Source organism: Phasianus colchicus, chromosome 1, assembly GCF_987193195.1.
Source record: "Phasianus colchicus chromosome 1, bPhaCol1.hap1.1, whole genome shotgun sequence".
NCBI lineage: Eukaryota > Metazoa > Chordata > Aves > Galliformes > Phasianidae > Phasianus > Phasianus colchicus.
Genome location: NC_143436.1, coordinates 174,281,615 through 174,309,321, shown reverse-complemented (window position 1 = coordinate 174,309,321; position 27,707 = coordinate 174,281,615). Strand labels below are relative to the sequence as shown.

At 35.5% G+C, this 27,707-nt stretch overlaps 1 protein-coding gene across 5 annotated transcripts in view; it reads left to right on the top strand.

Moving 5' to 3' along the window:
• Positions 1–27,707, top strand: part of NBEA (neurobeachin) — a 472,765-nt gene that overhangs the window by 341,516 nt on the left and 103,542 nt on the right. The window lies entirely within an intron of this gene.

The following is a 27,707-nucleotide window of genomic DNA, read 5'->3' as shown; positions in this document are numbered from 1 at the left end:
TGTTTGTAGTCAATCAGATCTTTGTTTACATTTAGACAGGGATAGCTGGCTTTAGGGCTTTGGACACCCACAAATAATTGCATTTTTAAAATGCTCAGCTCTTGGGGAAATATTAATATAATGCGTCTCAAGGAAGTAACAAGGAATAATTGAAACTGGTTCTGGCAATTTAGTAATCAGAATGGGAATGTATTATCTATTTGGATTTCATATGCACAGTGGTTTTGCACTGTGACTTGTGAAATAAAAACCTTTATTATCTTTTTTTTTTTTTTTTTTTCATAATATGTGTCTTTTATGGCCATTTATTTTTCTCGTTACCATTGACCACCACTGGAACAAGAGAGTTATAATAGGAATAAATGGTTGCTTTTTGTGTGTGAATTTTTTTTTTTTTTTTTTTTGTATTTTTTTTTCCCTAGTTAACCCAATTTTAAGGCTTTTGCATAAATTAGTATCACAGATGAATAAAGTGAATGTAAATTGTGTGATATAAGCTTGTTTGAAGATGTTCAGGCTGTTCTGAGCTCTATATATCCAAGAGTGATATGAGATTCAGAGTGCCACAGATTTTGATTCTTTATTACTCTGTTTATTTAGTTTGAAGAGAAACCAGTAACTTGACCATAGAAACATTTATTTCTGATACTGTTTGCCATGCCCAGGTAAAATAAGATATCGGTAGACATTTTATTATTAAAGAAAACTTCCATCACTGACTTGTAGCACACTGTCTTCCTGACTGAACATTAATTAATGTTCTTTTAACCCAGCTATCTTCAGAATGGTGTGTTTCATTTTATAATTTCAGTGTCTGCAGCTCAGAGTGATGCCCTTTTTCAAAGTTACAAGAAATGAAATGATGCACTGCACTGCCTATGAGACAACTACTGTAACAAAATCTATCTTATAGTCAGATGTTTTGTGATTGATAGGTTGAAGTGTTATATTATTTCTTCAAAATGAACACCTTCAGGAGTAAAAATCCCCTCTGATTTCTTGTGAGATCAGTTTATTATAAGGTGTTTTTTTTTTTCTTTTTTTCACTTTAAAGGAGTACAGGTGATCTGCAAGAAAAAAAAGAATCTATTTCACAGCTGCAGTAGCAGAATTTACAGGCTGAAGAAAAATTGGGCTTACTGCTAATAACTGATTGGTGACCTTTGCTAGCATTTAGTTTATCTATCAGAAAACACAGTGATAGAAAAAATACTCCAGACACATACTGCAGTAGGGTTTTTTAAATAATATTTATATAGACATTGGTATGTAAATGAGATACAACCTTTGAGCTCTGTGGAAGTTATCAGAGCAGACCTTGGTGTCACAAGCATTCTGCCCTCTCCACTAGGATTCATATAGCCATAACAGGAGAGACAACAGCATGATTTATGCATTTGTGTAAGTTTCTGGGAAATCACCAGTCACAATTTCGTGCTGGTGTCACAGGGATCTGAAGGTGTGAATGGTAATCAGGCTGCTCCAATAAAGTCCCAAAATTTCTGTCAGCTACAAAGAATTTTAGATAAAACAGATTCAGAACTTATATAATGTCAGAAATTAAACAGTTCTCAATTTACAGTAAGTCTGTACTGCATAAATTCTTAAAAGCAATGAAGCTTTTAAGACTACTAATCTAAACTTGGAGATTTCATTTGTCAGTGTGTAAGTTTTTGCTCCTGTTTAGTGTTTTATAGATATTTTAAAATTCATATGTTATTCTGTGCATGTGTTGGTGTAAAACATAAGGTCTACCTATACTCAAATATGACGTTACTTGGATTCTTTTTGTATCTAAGTCACCATATACCTTGTTTCTTTTGCATTTTGCTTTCTTGGTTTTAACATATGAAACCATTTACAAAACCTAGTTTTACTGTCAAAGCAAATTCGTTATAAAATTGATTACATAGTCATCCACAGGAGGATCAAATGCCTGCCTTATTTCTTTTAGAAGAGATATCTACACTGTTTGTGTATAATGAATTTAGTTCTCTTGAAAGATGCTAGATTGACAGCCCTGAAGACCAAAGTCCTTTATTTATGCATGAGCAACAACAGTTCTGGCTTTCCCACACTGCCCTTCTGATAGGCTTCACCCATGACCTGAAGGATCCCTCTTTGGGTGACAGCTTTGGGCCCATTCACTGTGCCAGTCCTCTGCTGAGTGCCAACAGGAATGTCAAGGTGCTGGTGCCTTTCCTTGTGAACACCTGGTGACCACATTTCAATTCACAATGGTCATCTCATTTCCTGTAGATTATCGAGCAGCAGTCTAAGAGTGATAACTTTCAGTCTCCTCAGGGTAATGGCAAAGGAGAGGTCTTAGGGTAATTAAGGCAAGACCAGGATTTGGTTCAGTTATCATAAGTAGTCTATTAAATTAGAGTCAAGTTCTGTAGCCCATTACCAGTTTCCTGACTGAGGTAGCCTTCTAGGACTTTTTGCAGCAATACTAATGTTCATCAGACCGCTCTTCTTTCACTCATGGAAATCAGCAAATGCTTTTTGTAAGCATGCCCTATTGCTTTTTGTAAGCAGATAGCCCTATTTTCTTTTGGCTTACAAAACACAAAGCACAACTAATTCGATAGTGATTTGCACCAAATTTAATTCATCTCCAAGACATTGTGGGCTACTTGAGTATGTTTCTAACTTAATTTATAGTAAAGCAAATTTAAATTTCATTTGTACTGGCCTAGATACACATATGGGTTTATGCTTAGTACTTGGTTCTCCATAAAGAACTTACATACTGGAGGTGGTAGATAATCCTTCATTGTACATGGGTTGTACATGCAGAATTATAATGGATTAAATAGGCACAATACTAATAGAAATTTTAACTTTTTCCCTGCAATAAATGCATTTGTGATATTTCACATCAGAGATATTTTTATATTGTAAATCTGTACTCAGTGCATCTGAGCTGTGATTTAGTTGCCCATCTTCATGCATATTTCAAGAAAAAGTGTACCAGGAATTTGATTTTATATTTCTAGTTGTTGCAGAAAGTAATGTTTACATGCATTAAAATAAATATCACTTGAAGAAGGAGGAAAATAAATAATTATTTTGCTACGCTAAATGATAATATTTTCAGTATTCAGTGGAGTATTACAGTATTCTAAGCTCTAAATAAGAAACCGCAAGCATGCAAATACGGAGAGCTGCGCATAAGAATTTATTTTATGATCCTTAATGGACAATTTAAGTGTTGGAATAGTAAGATTATTCATTAAAGCATACATTTAAATCTTTAGCTGAAAAACCTGGTTTTATATTTCAGAATATGAGATCCTACACTGTGTGCACGCATAGCTACATGCAAAGCACTCACCCTGTTGCTAAAGGTTATCCATGGCTCATGGGGAAAAAATTAATTTCAACCAAATTGTTTCATACTTGTCAAAATGATTGTGTTTTTAACATGTATTTTAAATGTTTAAAACGAAATTATTTTTAAACAATCCAGTTCAAATGCAGAGGATGTATTTTGATCACTCAAAATATTTTAAGCCAATAGCCAATCATTTTATGAAGATATTTTTCAGTTTGAAAAAAGCAGACAAAAAAAAAAAGGGGAATCCCCAAATAATTGTCTCAACCAATCTGATCTCCTGAAAAACACATTTAATTTGAGAACATGGCTTCATAAAGGTGCTCATAATACTGATTTATTTGAGATAAAATGTAGGATCTTAACATAACAATGGAATCACATGGCAGCACTAGGGTGACTAAGTTATTTTTTCTCCCGTGTGCTCATTAATAAAAATCCAGGGAAAAATCCAGAAAGAAATCTCCTCCTCATTTTCTGGACTCTGTGCTTTGCAGGAAGGAAACTAAAAAGAAAACAAAGTGGATTTTAATTTTATATCAAAGAAACCCTTGAGGTGGAAAGTTAGAGAAAGCTGCATGGGTTTGTAGCACAGAAAATGTCGCTTGAATTTTGCTGCTCAGTAGTTTGATATACTCATTTGCTGATGCGAAATGACGAGGGCTTAGAAAGCAGGGTTTTGTTTTTTAGCTGTCTGTAGACCTAGTGGGGCCTTACAGAACCCAGTCAGCAGGTCATTAACTCTGGAGAAAACAGCTTGCATTAATATGCTCTAATCCGGTATAATTAGTCAAATTACTGCACGCCGACCGGCTTGTCATGCGTTGTCAGATTTGGCATGCATGCGGGATCACCGGGGTCCCTCTGGAATGCCACCCTGGATCAGGGAAAACGGCTCGTTTGTAGTGCTGCTGATCTCCTGATGGGGAGAGCAAACTGAATCAGCAGTTACAGCCTTCCAGAAAAAGGCAAAGAAAAAAGAAACAGATTTGTAATTGTTTTGTTGAGAAACAGGGAATTCGTGTCCTGGGAACTCTTTGTGGTTGATACCTTCCGTTAGAAATAGAAGCAATTCTATTGCTTCTTACAATTTCTAGGTATCAAACAACACTGAAGATCCGCTGTACTCTATAAGATTAGCATTCATAAAACGATTTAAAATAAATAATTACAAGAGGATCAGCTACAAATTACCTACCACACTGTGACACAGATTATTAGGCTACCAGTGTGGGGTGCAGGAGTGTGTGTGTGTGTGCTGCAAGTGTGCATGTGCCCCTATTTCCAGCCGGGGAGGAGGTTATTAAACTATAAAAGGGCCATATTAGCATAAATTTACAAGAGCTCTTGTTCTGGCGGCATGATAAAAACCTGTGTTACCTTTGCATTAACACTGAATTGCTTGTTGTGCTTTTGGCAATGACAGATAAGTCAGTGTAATTCCCCATTGCAACGGAAATGATGCTCCAGATTCCAAACGCATCCTGAAGATGTCACTGACAATAATCTTCAAAGAACGGCCAGCGAAAGTGGGCTGTATGTTTGCAGGATGATATACTGCAAATGACAGGAAGAATTATGTGAGTGAAGACGAATCTGTAACATATTATTAAGCAATTTCACGAGAATAACAGGGATAAAAGGATAATGGATGAGGGTGTCATTATTACCTTCATGTAGAGGGAAAGCAAAAGCAAAGGTAGAGAGACAAGATTAATTGAGGAAGGGTGAAGCATTCATTGCTCATCAGCTCTTTTGTACTCTCTGCTCCTGAAATTCCAGACAAAAAAAAAAAAAAAAAAAAATTGCTCAGGGCTGCATTTTAATGCAGCTGGCAAGGCAGAGCAGAAAACTGACAGGGCACTTTTTAGTCACCTCCCTGCTTCCATAAACACACAATGGCTATTGCTCCTCAAGTCTTCCTACGGTCGAGCATGAGCAGTGAGCTGGTGGGATGTTCTGTTTATCACAGCTGCTATTTTTAATTGTGCTCCCAAACGAGGCAGCTTTATCTGTCGATGATGTGGAGGTCATTCTGCACGCATTGTTTGCAAATGTAAGCAGAGTGTACATAATGGATGTCAGGAGAAGTGCTTCCTCTGAACACAAAGGCAAACTGGAGTGTCCTGTAGCATTAGTGACAACAGAAAATGATGTCAAGGTATAAGACTTTACAGCTGCTTAATATACAGGATGAAGAAACAGGAAGTGATTTAGCAATTGTGCAGACCAATCGTGGAGCTGTAACTCGAGCATCATTCCTGCTGAAGTCAAGTTTTGCTTACTCAGAGAGTGATCACTGGGTCAATAATTTCAATTACCAGTGTCATTACCAGTCTTATTTTCTGCACTTTCGCAAACTAGCAGCTGATTTTGCAGCACAATCTTTTTGAAAATACTTCACGTGCAATAACATTTCTATAATTATATTACACTATGTAGATGTAAAGTGTTTTCCCTTGATAATAATGTTTTCTATGTTTGCATTTTAATACCAAAAGGAAGGTCAGGAACCATGATAATTAAGAACATATAACTATTTCTATTCAGATAATGGTCTCTAAGCATCCATAGCACTGAAAGAAGTAGTCAGCATTCTTGATTTTTTTCTGTGTTTAGTTCAGATAAAGAGTGGTTTTGATGGCGTAATCAGAATTGAGTTTTTAACTGTGATAAGAATTATTCCAAAGCTTTGACACCAATGCAAAGGGAAGAAAACTAATTTCTCAGCTTTGGGAAAATAATGAGTGGGTTTTTTTGAGGAAGACAGAAGAAAACCCTTAATTTGGTAAGAAAAAGTGGGGAATGTTGGTGTTTCTAGTTGTGAAAACTGTTTTTTAATTGCTTCAGTGCTGTGTTCTTTAAACTGACATGCTCTGGGTCTGAAACCTGGACACTGGGGGACCCTGGAGTGTTTTCTGCCACCTCATGTGTAACAGCAAGGCAAACACAGAAGGAAGGGAGCTATGGGACAGAAGTGGGTCAGCAGCTGGGGTATGTTGGAGGGGGAGGGCTATGTTTTACGACAATAGCCTTATTGATCATGGAACAATATGGGTGAAAAGAATAGGCAGCAATTTTACTCAGTATTATGCTTTAATATATTAACATAAGAAAATAAGTAGGTTGTTTCAGCAGACTGAATGCTGTATGTGGTTCAGAGGATACTGTGAGGAGCCTTACAGGAGCTGTGGGGTCTGTCAGGTTCATTACAAAGGTTTTCTAAATAATCTATGGGCACTCATGCTTACTTATCTGTCACAGTAACCTGCTTAAACAATGTAACTTAAAAACTGGGTCATCTGACAGGTAGGACACAGTTCTCTGCTTGATAGTTCAGATTCCCTTCTGTGGATTTTACTTGTTTGCAGTGTATATTACAGTTATGTTTAACAGTCCAAAATCACTGCGTTATCTACTTGTGATCAGATAATCATAGTGGATTTTGCTATTTATGTTCAAAGAAGTTATTGCTATAGCAAATCCAGACTGCATAAGATATCTGACTGGAGGGGTTGCCGGCCGTGCATCTTATTTCATATTTTAAATGTAAATAAAAAATTATCTTGACATACTGTACATGACCGAAGTGCTAGTTATCACTTTTTTTTTTTTTTTTTTTTCTCCCCTAACATCAATAAAATCTTTACTCAAAGTAATTTTTGCCTCTACTTGAGGATGGGAAGATTCTGGTCCCTCTTGCCCCAGGGGAGAGAAGTCAGTTGGTTCATCACCCTACTACTCCCTTAGCTTAGCCTCTTCAGTTCCTGATCTCTGCAGTGTACTGTCTTGCAAACTGACCCAGAAACAGAATCACAGAATCACAGAATCACAGAATCACAGAATGGCTTGGGTTGGAAGGGACCTCAATGATCACAAAGCTCCAACACCCCTGCCACATGCAGGCCTCCAGCCTCCACATTTAATACTAGGCTGCCCAGGGCCCCATCCAACCTGGCCTTGACCACCTCCAGGGACGGGGCATCCACAGCCTCTCTGGGCAGCCTGTTCCAGCACCTCACCACTCTCATAGTAAAGAACTTCCCCCTGACATCCAACCTAAATCTTCCCTCCTTCAATTTTAAACCATTTACCCTTGACCTGCCATTATCTACCCTTGTTAAAGAGTTGAAACACATAGAAAGTGAAAATTCAAATCTGTTCCCCTCTACCCATCAGCTCAGTGTAATGTTTGTTTGAATTTAATGTGTCTATTTATTAGAAAAGGGAAAGAGATAGGGAGGAAAGCATTTTTCTTTCAGAGATTTTATTTTGTTATGACCACTGATGCTGAAAGCAGTGCAGTGGAATTCTTCATGACTCTATCTTTAATCTAAGCCTCAAAGAAATGTATTTATCTGAGAAGGTAAAATACAAATAAGAACAAGTTTGCATTTTTTTTTTCTTTACTCCTTTAGTTACCAGTTTGCTTAAAATTCGATATACCTCAATTTTACAGTATCAACATGTGACATGCACCTCCAGTAGCTTACAGTTACTGGCAATTACATGCAAACAAGAAAAATCCAGCCTGACGTTGAGATTCTCAGCTGAGTTTGCATGACTCATAGCTATAAAATAAATCTCCCAAACTGTTAATTCATAACCTGAAGTAGAGCTGAAGAAACTAATGGTGCAAAAATGGTTTGACAGCAAGTTTTGGAGGCATATCTGAACTGATGTGTATTCATATTAAAATGATGAGTTATTCTTACCCATGAAGCTAAAGGGATGTCCTTACAAGACATAGTGATGCCTTCATTGTATGGCATTACTGCCTTTCAGAGTGTATGCACAGAATGCAAGGATGTAGCAAAAGATCAGGATATTATTGTTACATTTTGTCTTTCCAATGTCCCTCTTCCTTCATTTTATCATCTATGCATTTGAGTAGGGTGTTCATTTTTTTCTTATGCTGTGCCTAGTGCTACTCCCCATGCTTTTTAATGTCAAGCAGTGATGCTTCTCCAATCAGAATTCCATATCTAAAGGTACTGCATCAGTGGAAAGATCTAGAATGAATTCAGTGGGTGTTGGGAGACGCCTAGTCTTACTAAAATCAAACAGATCTTCAAGTCAGATTGAATCTTTTGCAATTTAATGTCCATGAAAATTCTCCGACATTAAGGCTACCAGAGTACTGCCATTCTCATTTGAGTAGGGTCATTTATAACAGCAAGAAAAGCAGACAGTTAATGAGTATAGGTTCTTGCTAACTGCGTTTGCGTTCATGTTATTTTTTCTTTAAGTATTTGTTGAAATACATGATGTTTCATGTCAATATTGTCATTTTCCACCTCCATGCCCTCTAGTAAACAATAGAGCTCGGTTTTGTCAGAATCCAGCACATCTGGGATGGGAGTTACAAATAAGCTTGCTTTCTTCATTGGAAGTAATGTTTTCATGTAAAATGTATATTGGAATGTTTTACTCTTCAGTTGGAATCTATTTAGTTTTTCTGTACTGATGTAGGAAAATAAAAGGTTGCTTCCTTATGTTATTTTGTATAATCTTGTAAAATATTGGAATATTTTGGGAGTATTTTTCTCAGTCTCATAAAAATATATCCCAGCAGGACCAGACTAAAACTTCCCATATTCTACAATTTTAATAATAATGTTGAACAATCGTATTTTTTGATATATTCCACTACAAAATAACAAGTATTTTAAGTGTTCAGTTTTTTATGGAATTAAATGACATTTTCCACTGTAAAAATATTATGATGCTCTTTCATAAATATTAACAATACCCCAAATTTTCCTGCTGGTTAAGAAAGGAGTTCAGTTAGCAACCACCAGTTTTGAAAAGCTCTTCCAAGAATAATGCTCTTACTTGATTTCTTTTGAACAGAACAGTTTGACTCTCTTATTTTCAATGATAAATCACAGAATCACAGAATCACAGAATCACAGAATCACAGAATGACCTGGGTTGGAGGGGACCTCAAGGATCATGTAGTTCCAACCCCCCTGCCTAGCAGGGCCACCAAACATACACCTTTACTAGATCAGGTTGCCCAGAGCCTCGTCCAACCTGGTCTTGAACACCTCCAAGGACGGGGCATCCACAACATCCCTGGGCAGCCTGTTCCAGGACCTAACCACCCTCCTAGTAAAAAACTTCCCCCTAACATCCAACCTAAATCTTCCCTCTTTTAACTTAAAACCATTTCCCCGTGTCCTGCTATTATCAGCCCTTAAATGTTTGACAATGGATAAGGAGACTCTAGTTAATACTGGACAGTTGTATTGAAAGACTAGAGTGTCTACAGACAGGGTTACTGCTTTCATTTGTGGCATTATTTCACAAATAATTAAGACAATATTCCATGTATGTTTTGCAGTGTTTTAAACATATGATACCATTGACTCTTAAGTGGTCCAAACCAGAGAATATAAATGTGCATATCTAGTCCTCTCCAGAAGCAAATAGGTGTTCCTTCTCAGCAGTTCCTTATGTAACAGTGGCACCCTCTTCTATAGGAAAACAAGTAAGGTTCTTGATATTGGACATTTGGTCTCCCTGAAGCTTCTCCTTCAATCTTCCAAATGCAGCAGCTGTTAGAAGCATTCACCATTTTTGCAAACAAGTCCAAAATCAGTATTAATAATAGTTAATGCAGCTTATCTAGATGCTGTGTCAAGACTGATGATATGAAAGTTTCTTATTTATTTTATGTGCTGTTAAAGTTCTAAATTATTTATAGTAATTTATATAAAATGGATTCTTCTGTCAGCAATACCAATATGGCTCATTCAAAGGATTTGTTGAGAGGGCAAGGCTATAAATGAAGGAAATAATCCGCTCCACTTCAGACTTCCTCTCTGTAATTCTGCTATAGCTTCATTCTGTCTAATGATTTTTGGCAGAAAAGGAAGCCACATGACTTGGTAATTCTGCATTGCTCTCTGCTTTGGAAGTATCCTGGCAATATCCTCATCATTGTCTCAGTTTCTTGTTTTCTTTCAAAGGAGAAACACATCTTTTAGTTAATGTTTTAAAGTACAAAATACAAAAAACTCAAAAGAAATAATAGTATTTTTAAAAGATTTTTGTGCTTTTGTACAAAAATGCTCCAAGTGTTCCTACATTCCAAGAAGATATAGATCTAAATTACTATTATGTATTTGACAGAGGTAGTTAAAAGTGAATATAATATTATCATAAGATATGGTGATTACCATTAAATTTGGATAGAAGAAAGTTTGGTGCTGATCATGATAGGAAAAAGGTTAATATTTTAAAGTGAGGCTAAAGGTTGACAGGAGAAAAATTGAGTTAGTTTGCAAAAAAGAAATTTGTTGCTTTAAGTGAAAATTGGGGTCAAGGGGCCACAGCTCTCTGCTTCTACATGAATGAAATAAATTAAATAATACCACCATAAAACAGGAGTGTATAAGCTAATGATAAAATAGTACATGGTGGTTTTGAAAAAGATACTGTCTAAGAAGAAAATTCTGTACAGAAATACTGTTTCAGATCAGTGGGTCGGGGTTTCTCTTTATTACTAATGCTTTCAAATAGGACAGCTTTTTCTTCATTTGGAGGCTTTTAAATTTCTACAGTGTGTTTAATTATTAGAAAGGAAGTAATGCTGGTGTTCAGAATAATTACAATCCTGCTCCATGACCTAACAGTTGGGTAATGTTAGATAACATTTCACTGTCTCAAATCAATGGGAGCTGACTGTGTTTCCTTGGTCAGCGTGTGGTAATTCCTGTGTGTATGACTATAGGTAAGAAATTGCATCTATCCGTAACTAGCCATATGAAAATATCAAATATACCAGATGATAGGAAATTTGTTCACTTTGTCACTTTGATCTATGCTTTCAATGGACAGAGCTCAGCAGCTAGTTTACTGTTGTCATGTGTAGGTATACCTATGACATACCTTTGTTTCTCTAAGAAGAAGCAACTTTTTCTCTGTTCTTTTTTTTTTTTTTTTTCAAATCAACTAAAATAAAATTACTTACAAATATGACAAAAACCAGGGTTTCCAGTATTTTATTTCCTGCCCTCTAAAAGTTTTTTTTTTTTTTTTTTTTTAGTTTTTTTTTTCAGTTTAGTTAGCCTATGTATCAAAATGCTGAAAGGTTATGTGATAACACTTGCTTCTATCATCCCATCATTCAGAATTAAAAGTTGGTCTGAGAATTTTAGGTTGAATTATACATTAACTTTTGCATCTGCATTCTTTTCAAAAGTTCAGTTGTCTCTAGAGCGCTCACAAAAGATGTTTCCAATTGAATGTATGTGCAGTAACTCACTTTCATTCACATTTTTCCTCTCAGGTCTGCAGACAGTTTTTGAGCAATACTGTGCTCCACTGTGTATCCTCCTGCATGAACTTTACATGTTGGGAGCCTCAATATCAGTTAAAGGCTTGGCTGGAAGATTGAGGTTGATGGATCTCACAGCATTGGTTGTGGGTGCTACCTCCAGTCTCCATTTCTTTCTTTCTTCTTCAAAGTTCTAATAGTAGTAGTTAAATTGTGAAGGAAAAAAAGTTTTGTTTTTTTTTTCCAGGAAAGTAAGAGAATATCGTATTGAATACTCAGTAACTCAAAATGAAAAAAAAAAAAAAAATTAGTATTTGAGTTTTAAAAGTTATTCGATTTTACTTGTTTGGACCATCTCATCATACACATCATACACATCAGAGTGGCTGTGGCTTTAGTCAGCTTATATTTGGCAGTTGAATCTAGATATTACCCTTCTGTCTGGGGTCATAGTTTTGTTTTAAAAGAGTTATGTATGAATTTTCTCTAAATTGCAGCAGAGGGTCATGAATTAGTGTCTAAATGTAGGCTTGACAAGATTATTATAGTCTCTATTTCATGCCAGAAACAAAGATGAATAGAGATAGCAGGCTTTTAAACAGACTTTCTGACATCTATAATGTCAGTAGAGAGGGAATGAATGGCAGGATGCAATAACAAATCCTCATTTTTATTATTTTATAGAGATAAGATGGACCTACACTCATTCATAATTTTTCCTTAGAATAGTAGTCTGAATTCTGCATGAAGCAGTCATTTTCCATCCCAGTTACCTTTCAAATAATGCAAATTGTTTACTAAGATGTACATATTAAGGTATATACACTGGTTGCTAAATATACTTTGATTTGCTTTTAACAGTAGATGGGTTATAGTTGGTTAACACAACATTTTTCTTTTAGCTGAACATGTATGTTTAATAATTTTGTTTGTTTCTATACATAACAAATTCTTCTAATGCTTTTTGTGGAAACTACTTTTAGTTTTTTAAATGGTAATTTTCAGCTTCTCTTCCAGTGTATTCTCTGGAGCAGAGATCTACATTAGCAATTTTTGATTATTAAATTTCTGAATTGGGCATCTGTACTGGCAGTTTTTGCATGAGGAAGGCAGGATGCCTACTGGTAACAATCATTCAGCATGACACCTGGGAAGGTATATGCTTAAAACTTTCATTTTTGTTTATTTATTGCCTGTGTTAAAAGGAAAGAACAACCTGTGTTGAGGACGTAAGCTCTCATACTTAAAAAAACAAAGAAATAGTAACAAAAACAAAACTGTAATTCTTAGATTTGAATATTCGTTTCCATTTAAGCAGCATGTGACTTTGACCAAATGATAATATAAACCCAAGAGCGATGGGTACAAGGGGACTTAATACAATACTCAGTGAATCCACCTTCTATGAAATGATGAAAAACAGATAGCATGAGTCATACATTTCTGTAGGTTTAGCTCTGCTAATGGGTGCAAATATTTTTATATCTACGTATGTATAGGAAAAGAGTATATATACTCTTGTATAAAAGAAAACTCAGCAAAAGTGTATCAAACAGAGCAAGTAATGGCTTTTTTGGTGCAATTGCTGGCATTAATGGTTTTATTGGTGCTCCTTTTTATGAAAAGGAAGACAGGACATTAATGGAAACCAGAATGAAGTACTACTTGCTTTTAAAAATTATTTCCTTTCTTTTTTTTTCTTCTCACCCCCCCCCCCCAAAAAAAAAAGCATGTAGTTGAAACAAAAGGCATTGTTATATGTATGTGTGTGTGTGTGTATATATATATATATATATGTATTTCTTTTATTTATTTATTTTTTTTTTTCCTTGAGCCCATCCTGTCAGGCTGAAAGCGTGAAAGTTATTTTCTGGTGGTGTGATTAGATTGGGGCTGAACTCTCCAGCTGGCAGGCCTGTCTGCGGCTGGCGGCGGCCTGTCCCCAGTGCTTGTCATTTCCTGACGTGCCTGACAGGATGGGGACAGCAGCCCCAGACAGGTTCATTAGATGGTGTTTGCTACAGCTGGGCTAAAAATAATAATAAAAAAAATAATAATAAAGTAAAGGAGGCCATGCTTTGTCAAGGCCCAAGCTGTAGGCGCCCTGCTTGTTGGTTTAAAGCAAGGCCTTGTTTTGACAAATTCTGATCTGTGCGGATTTTAGATTTTCTGACACGTTTTTGTTTTCTTCCCCTTTGGCCTGCACTCCTTGCACTCTGCCTTGTTGCTGCTTCAAAATCCTATCGCTGGCTTCCCCTGAGAGCCAGCAGCGTGCTTGCTGAGGGCCTGCTGGAGAAGGAGAGCCGCCACGGTGAAGCAGCAATGAGTGTTCATTTCCATGGTGATCAGCCCAATGGCACAAAAAACAACCTTGGGACTCTCCGTAAGCCAATTACAAGAAAGGTTAAGAGTTTTATGGTGCCAGAAACGTGCCATCTACATGAGAAAATAGTATCATTACCAGCAATTTACGCTGTTAAATACGTTGCTGCCTGGTGGTGCCAGAATTATAAGCTGTTTGTATTAGTTGGGATTTTTGGAAGCTGCCAGTGTTTTCTGGTGGTGTTGTCAGGCTTTGATTGCAGCGTATCAAAAATATATGTGATTATAGATTGTAAAACACTTAAAACTAGTAATAAAATGATTGGAAAGCATTAGGCATATTGAGTGGTATGATATGTACTAAATGAATTCAAACTGGATTTCTTACAAGACTTACGCATTAGGTTTTAATCATAAAGACAAAAGCTTTTCACATCATCTGCGGTTAATGAACCTCTTATAAAGCATTTTGAAAAGAAAAAGAATGCTTAGTACATTATTTTTTCTTTACCAGATAGAAAGTACCTATTGAATGGTTTAATTTTCAGGCTGGTGACTGCCTTGTGACTCCATGGGTATTCCTGCTGTTTTCCATAGAGCTGTCACTTGAGTCCAGATATTTTAGGTGGCCAAAACACATCGGTGTGTCAAGCATCTCTTTACTTATTGGGAAAAAAAATGAAAATATGAGTGTACTTTCAAAAATACTATTTTGTTTACTTTGCCCTTCTCCTTAGAACTGCAGAGAGCACTGGCCTTTTATGTTGTCTGCATTTAGCTGCTTGCAGGGTGAGTGCTGCAGCTGAAAACCAAACCCTTCATTCACAGAAATCCTACCACTTACCTTTCCTTTGTATTGTTAGTTACTGCTGCTTTAGTTCATGGTCTCTATGACAACTGTTTAAATTGGGATGGGCAACTGTCATCTGGAGTATTACTGAGAGAAAAGTGTTAGTGAGCACACAGTTTCATAGATAGAGCATTTCAATATAATCCAATTTTAATTGAGCTCCAGAGACTTTGATGTGCTGCCGAAGGTTGGGAGAGAGCTATTCCAGGGAGAAATTAAAGCAGCCCAGCAAGGCTTCACTACTCCAGACTGTCACCATTTTAAATAAGCATTAGCATCAGACTTAACCTTCCCCTATGAAACATCTCACTTTTTTTTTTTTTTTTTTTTTTGCAGCTTCTTGCTTTTTTTTTTTTCTTTTGCAATACATATAAAGCAAAGTCACTTTCATCTTTTTATATACATCTTTATATTCCCTTGATTAAGTTTGAAAAGCATGTACTGGACCTGAGATGCATCTGCGGCTGCCTATTGGACCTTGCATTGCAGTTCATGGAAAGAAACAGAAGAAGAGTGAGGATTAGTTTGAAACAGTCAAATAGCATACGCTGGATTTTCTCTCAAAAACTTCTCCAAGAGTAACCCATATTTCTGCTAAAATTGGGGTGGGGACTCATCTTTCTTTCATCACAAATTTCTTTTAATGCAAATGCAGAAAAGCATATATTTCATGTTAAATTCTTTCACTAACAAAACAATATTCTTTCTACAGCTGTGTGCCCAGTGGCTTTTTCAGTTGTTGCTTTTGAGCAACAGAACCCAAAATAGTCATATTACAATTACAGTAATAATTATCAGTCTCATTTCTTTTGCACTATTATGAGATTAGGTCACTGTAAACTTTTGAACTCCTAAGTTCAGATCTCTAATGATTGCTTCAGTTAATTAAACTATATTATTCTTTTGTAACATTTTCTTTTACTTTCACAAATATGTATTTATGTAGAATAAACTTCTAAAATGAAAGAACAACAATAATAATGCAAAACTGAGGATCACTGTATTATTGTGAGTACTTTAACACACATAGGACAACATTATATGTTAGAAAGCTAGGACTCATTTTAACATGATTAATTTTTCTTGCTTTCAATTTACTGTTTTTTTTTTTTTTTCCCTTTTGGTCTGACTTTCATGGTTTTCAGTGAAAAGCTTGCAAATCTGCAAGCTGCTGAACTGTCCTTCTGGGTGCTCGCCTTCTACTGGAAACTAGAGGAGTTGGGATTCTCAGCTGCAAAGAAAAGATGCATTTTGTAAAACTGAGTCTATCAGGCAATTACACAGGATGCTTGTATTCTTTAGAACAAATGTGATATGCATCAAATCTGGACTTAAGGGTAGTAGAAATAGAACCAATCACAGTACAGGAAGTAATCTGTCTATACAAGTTAATAGGGTTTATTGTCTACTAAAGCAATTAGCCTCTTACCCACACTGAAAAGAAAAAAAAAAAAGAATCTAGATTAGTAGAAAAATTTGAATAGTGAGCTCTTGTAATCTGTTGAAAAATGTAGAAATATAAAATCTCTTCATAAAGCTTGAGGTAAAATCCATGTTATTAATAACTTTCTTAACTAAGCAATTGTTAAGAATAAATTTACTGAGGCTACATGAGGGAAGTCTCCTATACTGAGATTGGCACACTTTTTCTTATTAACACACTAGGTCCATAAAATCCAAATGTCTGCTGTGGAGCAGCTTATAGTGGATAAAACCATAGGAGCATTCATACAAAGTATCTGTACAAGCTGGCTAGTGTTTCAGTAATTTCATGCTGGGAACCTGGAGTTCACCACAGGAAAGCCTCTGAGTATGCCCAAATTTATGACACGCAGGTTTGCATTCCAGTTGTCTAGAAATCCAAAGAGGAGAGAACTATATATTAAGTCTGCTGTAGAACTTCTTCCCCTTGCAATTAGAAACATCAGATGACCACGTGTGTGCCCCAGAATCTTTCTTCTGTAGTTAGCAAAATAGACTCTCAATATTCCTCCTGGTTTTCATGAGAATTAATTTTTGTACAGGATTAGATACCCTCAAAGAGATGTAGTTATCTACCATTTTAACTAATACATTGTTCAAAGTATACAAGCTGATTGCTAGGTGTATGAAAGTACAACAGACTATACACAATGTACATACAGAAAATAATGTATACATTGCTATTTACTGAAAAATACCATTTACAAAGTTACTGTATACAGTTTACATATGATACGTGTTAGTTGCTGAAGTTCGTATATTTTGTGCTGATTTATTTTTCAGTGTTTAATTACTGTATTTGGTAGAATGATTACTCTATTAAGCAAGTATAGACTGCCTCTGTACTTTTTCTTAATATTAAAGCAAAATATGTGTAATGGAATGCAAGCTAATTAAACAGTATTTTAGTTATAGCGGGCAGTTTACAAGCACTTCAAAATACTTAGAAGAATCATTTCTATGCTGTCTTTGCACAGACTTTGTAACATGTCTGAGATAATATTCCATATATAATAAGAAAAAGTATATTAGAATTTTGGTTGCTATAGAACCTGTGAGTCGGGTTTTTTTTCTAGAGCTTTCTCCCTACTTTTTCCAGCAAAAGAAACTCATCTCAAGTCCATCTTGAATGCTTAAATAAAGACTCAGTTGGAATGGCAATATATTAGTAAGATGAAGATTCTTTGATATATATTCAATGTAATTCATAGGCAGCATATTGTTCTTTGGGCTATTAGAAGTTGACACAATGTAGAGCAGCCCTGTAGACATCAAGCAAACTGACTTCCAGCAATCCGGTAGTTCAGGTCACAGTTGAGCATGTGGCTGCTGTTGAATTTTTAATTTCTTGAGGGCTATGTTAGTCTGTTACAAAATGTAATTGCAAACATTTGGGAACAGTGAGACTGTTACAGATGTTTATTTACAATTTTATGAATCCATATACTTCTTTTTGCTTATAAAAATAAATTTTAAAGATAGCTAATATTTTAGAAGTAGAAATTATTCCCAAATTTTGGGATTAATGAAACAAATTTTATATGAAGTTAACAAAAAAGCATTATTGGATTTTGATCAATCATATATCGAGATATATTAGGAAGGAAAACTTTAAAAAGCTCCATAGTAGAAAAAATTTTGGCCTACTAATTATCTTTTTAGTTTTTAGCTCTTAGGAGCTCTGCAATGAATCAAGCAAAACTGAAATTGTTACAATCCAAGATGCTTGTATCTTCTGCATGACGTACAGATCACATCTATGGAAAGGATGTAAAATTACTTTCCACTTGTCATTTGGTAATAAATGGGTAATGTTTTACAAAACTTACTTTTTACACTTTTCTTTATGCCAATTATAGTGCCTTCAGGTAAGGATTTATGTCATGAAACACTGTCGTCTTTAGACCTTTCTCTGCACCTGGACTTTGGAATAATTATATCAGTATGCAAGTTCTGCAAAAAAGAACTGTGAAGATTTTATGATGTCTTTATTCTTGAGAAAGAACATAATAAAAAATACATATTTTTTGATACCTCACCATTTTTATTCCTCAAACTATTCTTGTGTTTTGTTTTGTTTCGTTTTTCCTTTTGGTGAGTCCTACAAGTGTAGGACTTGGATAATGCAAAGTAAATTAGCATCTGCTGATTGATTTTTGGTATGAGACTGTGCTGCAGGAATGTGGCAGGAATCAGGGAGCTTCTTTCTCTATTGCTTGTTGCATGTGTGTGCAGGATCATGATGGTGCTTTTCTTTGGAGCAGAAGCAACTTGGGTAGCTTATGCCCTCCACTCCCACCTGTATGAAACTTGGCCTGGACCAACTGTGAGGTACTCATTTCCATCCCAGCAGTGAGCAGGCAACACTTTGGGAAGGATGTGATTTGGATTCAGATACCTTTAAGATGGAAAGGAACTGTATCTGAGTACCCATCTCAACTTCTCAGTTTAAGCAACATAGAGATTGTTTTCACACTGGTGTTTCAATGTAGTTGTTCAGCTTCTGCTGAAACTGACAAATTCTGTCAAATCTACTGATATTTCAAGTAAATAGATCTGCATTTATCTGTCAAGTGACTATTCAGTGAATATGTTTCCAACTCCAATTACAAGTTACAAGTGTTTTATTAACACAGCCTTCTCCCTGGATCCATAAACAGCACAAGAGCTTTCTTCCTCTTGTTTTACATTTGCTAAGGAGGTCCTAAACGGACCAGTTGACAGAAAAACAAACTCTCCATCTATAATTTTGAGAAAAAAAGTTCTGTGTTTTTTTCAGATAATATCAACTTTATATCTTATTTTTTGGTTTGTCCACTCAACTTTTTTGCAGTCTTGAAAAAAAAAAAAACAAAACATTGAAAAGATTGCCTTTCACTGTATATTATGCTGAAGCAGAACTGCTCAGAGCAGTTTGAGTGTAAATACTGTGATCACCACCAGCCTGCTTGGATTAATCTCAAAATACTTTATATAGACTCAGAATGGAAGCAGCAGTTCTGTTAAGATTTCTTACTGGAGTTGTGTCTAATTTCCCTTTGTCGCCAAAGTCAACACAGTATCATCTTAAACCTTTTGAGGTGAGAGGCACCATCTGCTGCAATCCAACTACTAATGAGAACTAATTGTTCTTCTCTACTTTGTATTTTGTTCCTATAGATTTTTTCTGCAAGCTTGGTCTTTTGACTTGGCCTGTACTTCAGTAGGTCTTCCTGTGCCATGAGAATATACTTGTCTTCTGCTTCTCCACGCACACTGTTGGCCCAGCCAGCACAATCGGCTTTATTTCTGCTTTAAGAATTCTCTGATCTTCTGAAACTTCTACTTAAAACAGTAAAACAGGAATCGTTGGAACTTAGTTTGAAAATATAGCCTACAAAGGTCTTCTTGGAAGAAGGTGCTAATGTCTAAATCTGCTGTATCTTACTAATGATATTCTGCAAAAAAAATTTCAGTCCTTAGACAGCATTCCTGGATTTGCCTCCATTGATAGTCTGCATATGATAAAGGAAGAAAACAATGAAAAAGCACACAGATGTGTAATGACTGTAGTGTGAATGACAAAAATTTTTATTTCAGAATGCTCTGTTCATAAAGGTAATATCTTCTCATGTTAGTAGCCATTATCCTTATATTTAAAACCAGGCATTTTTTTTTCACAGAAGCGGAGCAGTTAGAAATAATGCATTTGGAATACTCAAGCATGCAATGTTCTTTGCATTATTTTGACCAGGATGTTAACATTTTAAAACAGCCTTTCTCTACCTAGGGGTAGAGCGTTTTTTTTTTTTAATGCCAGTAACCTTTTCTGCCACTGGTTCTTAAGAAAACTTTTCCAATGCTTTCCTAGAACACAAAATAATAACATGCAAAATAATCTTACCAGTGAAAAGAGAAAAATGGCCTGAAAATGGGCCAACTTGAAATAATTTTTCAGATGATTGAAAATGGATGTGGGAATAAGAACATCAGTTACTGTCAGCTGAGTTTTGATGGGTACTAAAGCAGTATGCTGACCATAGAAATTAAATTTATAAAAGGTTGGGGTGAGCAGAACCTCATGTTTCAAGAAAAGGGGCCTCTTGAATGCTTAAAAAAACATTGGAAGTAGAAGTATAATCTGAGAAAATTTGGCAAGGAAGTAAAGCCCAAAACCACAAAAATAATATCTACATTTTTTAGATCCCTGAAGAGGAGGAGAAAAATGAAGAAGCATTGCCAATATTTATTTTAAAAAAAAAGTCTGAAAAAGATTTTAAAACTGATGTGGACTGAGAAATTATAATGGCATACAGTACTTAGCTCATCCTGCAGAGCATTGTATCACAGGAACTATTTGGAGGAAAGCTTAAGGCTTCCAAGTAAAGATGCATTTTCCATAAAAATATACCGTAAGTAGTGGGGTAGAGAGCTTAATATAAAGAGAAATGGAGAAAGTATTACTAGAGCGAAGTACGCAAAGTAAAAATGAAAGTGCGGCACATTGCTGTGATTTTAGAAGTGTGACTATGAAAACTGAAGTAGAAAAGATGATCTTACAGTGACTAAAAAGTTATATTTGTCAAACATTTTGGAATTTTATACTACTTACTCAATATGATATTTGGTAAGCTCTATGAATCTGATTCCATGCCATTAATGTCTCTCATTTCAATCTGTGTTTAGAATACAATAAGCAATCATGCAGTCTGCCATGACTTTGTAGCAAGCTCCATGTTATATAGTTCAGGAAAAGATTTGCTCTATGGGCACAGGAACCATTGGTTTTTTAATCCATGAAGATCTAAATTCAGAATTTCATATTTTCCTTGAAGGAAATGATGATGTTAGCAAGCATTTCAACGAGGGAAATCCAAATCTCTAACAGCAGAGAAGAGAATGATTTTAAGTAATTGCATTCCTTTGTTTGTAACTTCTGAAAGCATACATTGGTGCCAGAATGCTTTATAAGTACCTCATGTGTAACCAAGTCATATGCATGAGCATGTTTTTGTAAGTGGCTTTCGATAGCTTTCTGATGAAATATCTATTCCGTGTGATATCTGCTTATGGAAAAAACTGATCTAAACAATGTGCCAGGTAAATTCCATTAAGTTTGTGATTATGAAGCTATGAAATGGTTACTGCAAAATTAACTACTGCTACTGCTTTATGCCTGAAGAGTAGGCATAAAGCCTATTTTTTCAATTCTTTGAAAGTGTAGATAGCAGTACAAGGGGAAATGGTTTTAAGTTGAGGGAGGGAAGATTTAGCTTGGACGTCAGAGGGAAGTTCTTTACTATGAGAGTGGTGAGGTGCTGGAACAGGCTGCCCAGAGAGGTTGTGGATGCCCCATCCCTGGAGGTGTTCAAGTCCAGATTGGATGAGGCCCTGGGCAGCCTGATCTAGTATTAAATGGGGAGGTTGGTGGCCCTGCCTGTGGCAGGGGGGTTGGAGGTTCGTGATCTTTGAGGTCCCTTCCAACCCTGGCCATTCTGTGATTCTGTGATTCTGTGGATAGCATTTCTTGCTATTTCAAATGTAACTATGAAAGACAGCTCAACTCTTCTCAATACTGTCTACTGACAGGACAAGAGCTAATGGGCACAAGTTAAAACCTAGGAAATTTCACTTGAACACCAGGAAAAAGAGTCTTGATATGAAGGTGTTCAAACGCCAAAACAAGTTACTAAGAGAGATTTTGTAGTCCGTCAGTAGAGATACTAAAAATCTGACTGGACAATTTTCTGATTAGCTTGATCCAGCTGACATTGAACTAGATAGGTTGGAGTAAATGGAGTAAGCCTTCCTTCCAACCTAAATGATGTGTGATTCTTGGATATGGGCTTCTTGATAACACAGTAAGATGTTTATCTGTTACAGTTTCAGTATATATGCATAATTAAATAGACAGTGGACTCTATACAACTTCCTCTTCAGTCTTGGTGGTATAAGACACAAATTTTTATCTTTCCAGAAATTCAAAGAAAGTAAAAATGTGGTTGATCCTACAATTTTGTACAGAATTGCAAGGAGAGGAGGGCTATGAAAGTTCATCACATCCTCTTTTTTCATTTTTCTCTGAACTTTTTCCATTAATTTCCTTTCATTCTGGAAAACCAATGCAGAGAAATTAGGTATATTCCTTTCTTCCTTCTTCAAAACAGTCTCACCAATTTGTCCCTCATTCTTCATCCCCATTTCCTTTCCCTCAGTCTGTTTTTCATGGGAAAAATAAGATGCTTTGCTTTTGTTCTTTTTGATAACATATGTGTGGTTAATGCTGTGTAATTGAAATGAGTTGGAGATTTCTTCATCTTGTATTTTGTGACAGGTTGCGACACATAAAATAGATAGAATCATAGTTGGCTTTTGCAGGTAGTCTCTTTTCCAAAACTTGTAGAAGATGAATGAAGAATGAAATGCTATTCAAATTATAAATCCACTATATATGTCAAACCTATTTTATACTGAAGAAACTCAACCTTTTAAGCTTCACTGAGAAATAGACAAACAGACAAGGTACAGCATGTAGTCAGTACATAAATGAATAAGTTGTAGCTGCAATGGCCAGTGTCGAGAAAGACATGCTGAGTTTGGTGAAAATTGCAGCCCTGGACACATAACTTAAAACATCTTAAATACTGAAAAATAGAACTGAATAAATTATTAGGGTTATTGGACTTTTCTGGGATAAATTTGAACATATAATGCAATGCTTTTAAGGATATAAATCCAGGTCTTTGAATCAAATAAAAAGATTAAGTGTTGCATTGGGTTGGTCTACCAGGATGCAACAGTGTCCTGCTTGACCTCAGTCAGTCAAGGTAAATCTGTCCAAATGCAGAGCAAATATTTGTTGAAATCCGAAAGACTGAAGTTCAAGTAGTAGGAATGGTAAACTTACAAGGAAGAAAAAGGTTAAATTCTTGAAAGTTTTTTGTGTCTTGAGAAGAGAAAGAAAACAAAATAAGTACCACAAAGAGAATACCCAGTGTTGCCAGGTAACAGAGCTGTCTAACAGATAGATCTCATTTTGATGTCTAAACTAAGGACACACCAGAGCTCTTTTCTTTAACACTAAAATAGCACTGTCCAGGTTAAAGACAGTTGGAGCTACACTTAAGAACTGAATAAAACTGTCTTTATCAAATGAAAAAGTATCTTCAGTATGAAAATTACAGCTTTCTTGGAATACCTTCTGGGCATTGATAATGGAAGAAAAATGCATTTACTTTCAGGAACTGGGTATTTTATTCAGAAAGTTGGAAAGAATGACTCTGAAGATCTTTCTCAGACCTTGAAGAAAATAATCTATAGGAACTTTGGAATTTTTCTGTGGAAAATTAACCAGTCCTACTATACATAATTTCAAGACCTTTCTGTTTTCGTTATATGGTATTATTAGTACAGAATGTCAAGATAACAAAATAAAATAAAATAAAATAAAATTTAAAATAAATATATTTGTTTTTGAATATAGGCATTTTGCACTAAATGTAAACAAAAGTTAGCAAATATTAGAAGTATTAATTGCCACTTCCATTGAGGAGTTGGATTATAATTAGAACACCCTGAACAAGAGACCTGCTTCAAAATGATAAATTATCAATTCCCACTGAATACAGTAGACTAAATTCAAATACAGAAGCATTAATGAATCATCCAATAGGGTTATTTTTAAAAAGGGAACACTGAGTAATAAACAGCAGTTCTTTATGAAAGGCTTAGAAAGTTACCATTCTTACTGTAAAGACAGCAACTTGGAATACACGGAACTTGTACAAGTTGCTTTCCTTGATTTCTTAATAATGCTTGATTATGTGATTATTTCAATTGCAAAGACAGTAATCAAAAAGAAAAGGGCCAGAACTGTAATGCTGTGACTGGTGCAATGAGATGCCAGAAGTGGCATGAAGCTGTAAAAATAAGCCATAATATGAAAGTGTTTTCCTGTGGGATGCTAACAGAATGGAAACCAGAATTTCTCATGTTCTGGTTAATGTACTACTTCAAAATTCCATCTTTTAGTTAACAATTAATTTGTTATCAGAAATTGAATGATAGCTGAAGTAGACTTTATGATCCAAAATGAACTGACTCATACTTGAAAAAAAGAAGAGATGTTGATAACAACAGAAATTAAATTACAATAATGGAGCCTTTATATTTGGGCTAAGTAGGAAAACACTTCAATAGTAGAATCACAGAATCATAGAATGGCTTGGGTTGAAAGGGACCTTAAGGATCATCAAATTCCTAGTAGTTCTGTTCTTCTTCAATAGAGTTTTCCATCTGCACATCTCAAGTTTCTTTACTAATCTAAACTAATTAGGTGTCACTAGTAGATTTCTCATTATATAACCTTGAGGTTTAGAGATTTTTCATTCTATTGTTAGGGTCACAGCTTCATCTTACTGCAATGCATTCTAGCAAATATTTATTCTCAGTCTGTTATCTAACCAGGAGACTTATTGCTGTCTTTAAAGCATACTCATATTTCTGTATAAATGCTTTTAATAGGGGCAATAAGTTTTAAACCAAATAATTATGTCTTATATTAGAAATGAAAAGAGTGCTTAATTGCAGTGGAGATGTGACTGGTTATTTTTTAATTTTATTAAGAATTCTGTGCTTAATCACAGTGTTTCAGGCATTAATACATGCTAGGAGAAAGAAGTCTTCGTAGCTGCTTTTAGGAGACGAAGTCATAAAACTATCATAATAAAGAGCATTGACTTCAAATGCAAACATCAAAATACAGGATGGAGCACATGGTTTCAGAGCAATAGGTAACATAATGCCAATGCTTTTTGATGAACCAAGTGGATATTTCCATGTCTTTCTCAATAATGAAATATATAGTATATGCTATTTATAAGAAATATAAACCAGCAAGATCCTTATTTGTGTGATATGGAAAAGAAAAATGATAAAAATATGTTCTAAATAATAATGAAAATAAAAAATATAATTCCATTTAAAAGATTTGAAATCAGAAGAGAGAAATTGTCTTTGTTCTTATAGTAAGATGAAAGAATTGTGCAGACAGTGTCAGTAGTTTTGACTGTCAGTTGTAGATACCTAATAATGGAAGATTTAATGCATCATGTAAATACAGCATAATATGAATGTTATGGAAGATGACAAAATAGGTAGTATATCTCGAACAGGAAAACAATACACCAGAAATACTGAAATAATTGAGATGATTTGATATCAGCATGATAATCTGATATCTCTAGGACTAATAGACAGTTAAGAAGAGTGTAATTGAGAACAGTAACTGAATTATAGCCTCCTTCCCTTCCTCCGATTTCCTATGTTTTTTACTGCTTAAAGCTCATCTGGAATGCTATCTTAAGCCATTCATTTCATGGCAGCTGGTGAATGTATGTCTATGATTGCTTTACACATGAGTAGGAGGAAGCAAAAGACACTGTATGGTTGGCATATAATGTGCTGATAGTGTTGATTTGTAATAACTAAGCTCTGCTTCATATAGAGACATTGTACATGTATTACCGTGAATGGTGTAAAATGTAAATACACAGAACAGTCAGCATTAGATGTTTTTCCTTTGAAAAAAAGTATGACAGCTAGAAACATTTTTGAAACAGAAAATGAATTCCTGAAGCATGATGACCCGTCAAGGAACTAATTCTCTGGCAAATCCTCTGGCTGCTGTAGGTCTGGTTACAGTTATGTACATTTCAAACTCCTCCCTAAGACTGTTCTCTTCTTTAAGTGTTTTTTAAACTTGTTTTCCTGTCAGTACCTTAAGAAAGTGTAATGACAAAAGATATGTATCAGAAGACATCTGAAGAAGGATGATTCTAGAAACTTTATACTCATTCTTAATTGAATTTCGTATTAATTATATCAACAGTGTTCTACATCTGATCTTAGCTAGAGACAGTTGGTTTATTTCCAAGAGAAAGCTAAGTAGTAATTAGATCACAGCGTGTAATTACCTACACGAGGAAAAGATACCTGATATCAGTGGACACTTTAATCTCGTAGACAAAGGTATTGTAAGATCCAGTGGTAGAAGCTGAAGCCAACAGAGTTCAAAATGAAAATGAGGTATAGGTTTTTAACATGAAGGTTAATTTAACGCAACAAGAATTTAGTGTATGATGTAGTAATGCAACAGCTGTCTCATGACTGCATAGAAGGAGCATGTAGCCTCTTGAGCATAACTCAGGATCACCAAAGAAATCAAGCTCCTTCCCTTCAAGGATGTGTTTAGTTAGTCTGGAGAGCTGAGGTGAATGAAACTGTTGCTCCAAGCCTTACCTGTGTCTTCTTTCCATATAGACTTTATGGAGATCCTCTCTCTAGTTTTCATCAAGGGCAGAACTAACATTTGAACACTTTTCAGTGTACTGATTCACATTTGTTTTGTTGCCATTTTTAACATCATCTCTGAAATGGTTTCATTGTGGTTATGAGAAAAAAAAAAGGACAAAGTTTGAACAGATATCCATGGAGCTTTTTAAACACAGTGTGTATAAAATTAAATCAGCTTTTTCACTTATGAAAGTGTTAATATCTTGTGTCTACATCTGTGAAAAAACTGGAGAATCCAATTTCCAGTCCCACAAGCAAGAAAGATCATTGACAGCAGCAATATATGGGCTCCCTAGGATTTCCCTGTTCAGAAGGTAGAGGAGGTCATGGTTACAGAAAGCCAGGCTTCAGCTGGTGTAGAAGCACTGCAAGCTGGTGCAGCAACAGTGTCTATACACCTAATGGAGAACAGAGGAATAAAATCCAGTTAAAAGTCTGTGTTGCCTTTTCTGTTTAGTGAAGATGTTCACTGAATTTCACCATGAACTCTCTTTCCTGTGATGCTCTTAGCTGCAGCTTAGAGGAAGGCACAGTCTGCAAAACTTGGTAAATGCAATGGGGTGCAGTGAGGGGATTGTCCTCCTCCCAAACTGATAAAGGTGAAGGCTGTCAGAGGATCAGCTATGGGCAGAGCCCACCTGAGCAGGAGTGAAGGGCTAAAGGGAGCCTTCCAGATGATTAAAAGAATTGGGAAAATGTTTTGCACCAAATGATACTGTTTGAAAGGTGATTCCCAGATGAGATTAGTTAATAGAGCTGATACCTAATTAAATTGCGTAATTTATGTCTGTTTTCCAGAAGAGTGAAGGAGTGAAAGAGATCTCTTACGTGTTAACATCTAATTCTAGACCAGTACCTTCAGCTGAAAAACTGACAAACTGAAAAAGCAGTCCTAACTTTTAACTATTTTATTTTAAAATATTTTTGCACTTTATTAAAAATGAAAAAAAAACCAACACATTTTCTTCATAGTTTGATATATTAAATACACCTAACTTTAGACAAGTTTCTGTGTCAGTATGCTGTTCTAGCTATTTTCTGCACTTATTAATGGAATTTAGAGAGTTCTAATTTATGTCTGAAATGGATGTCAGTAG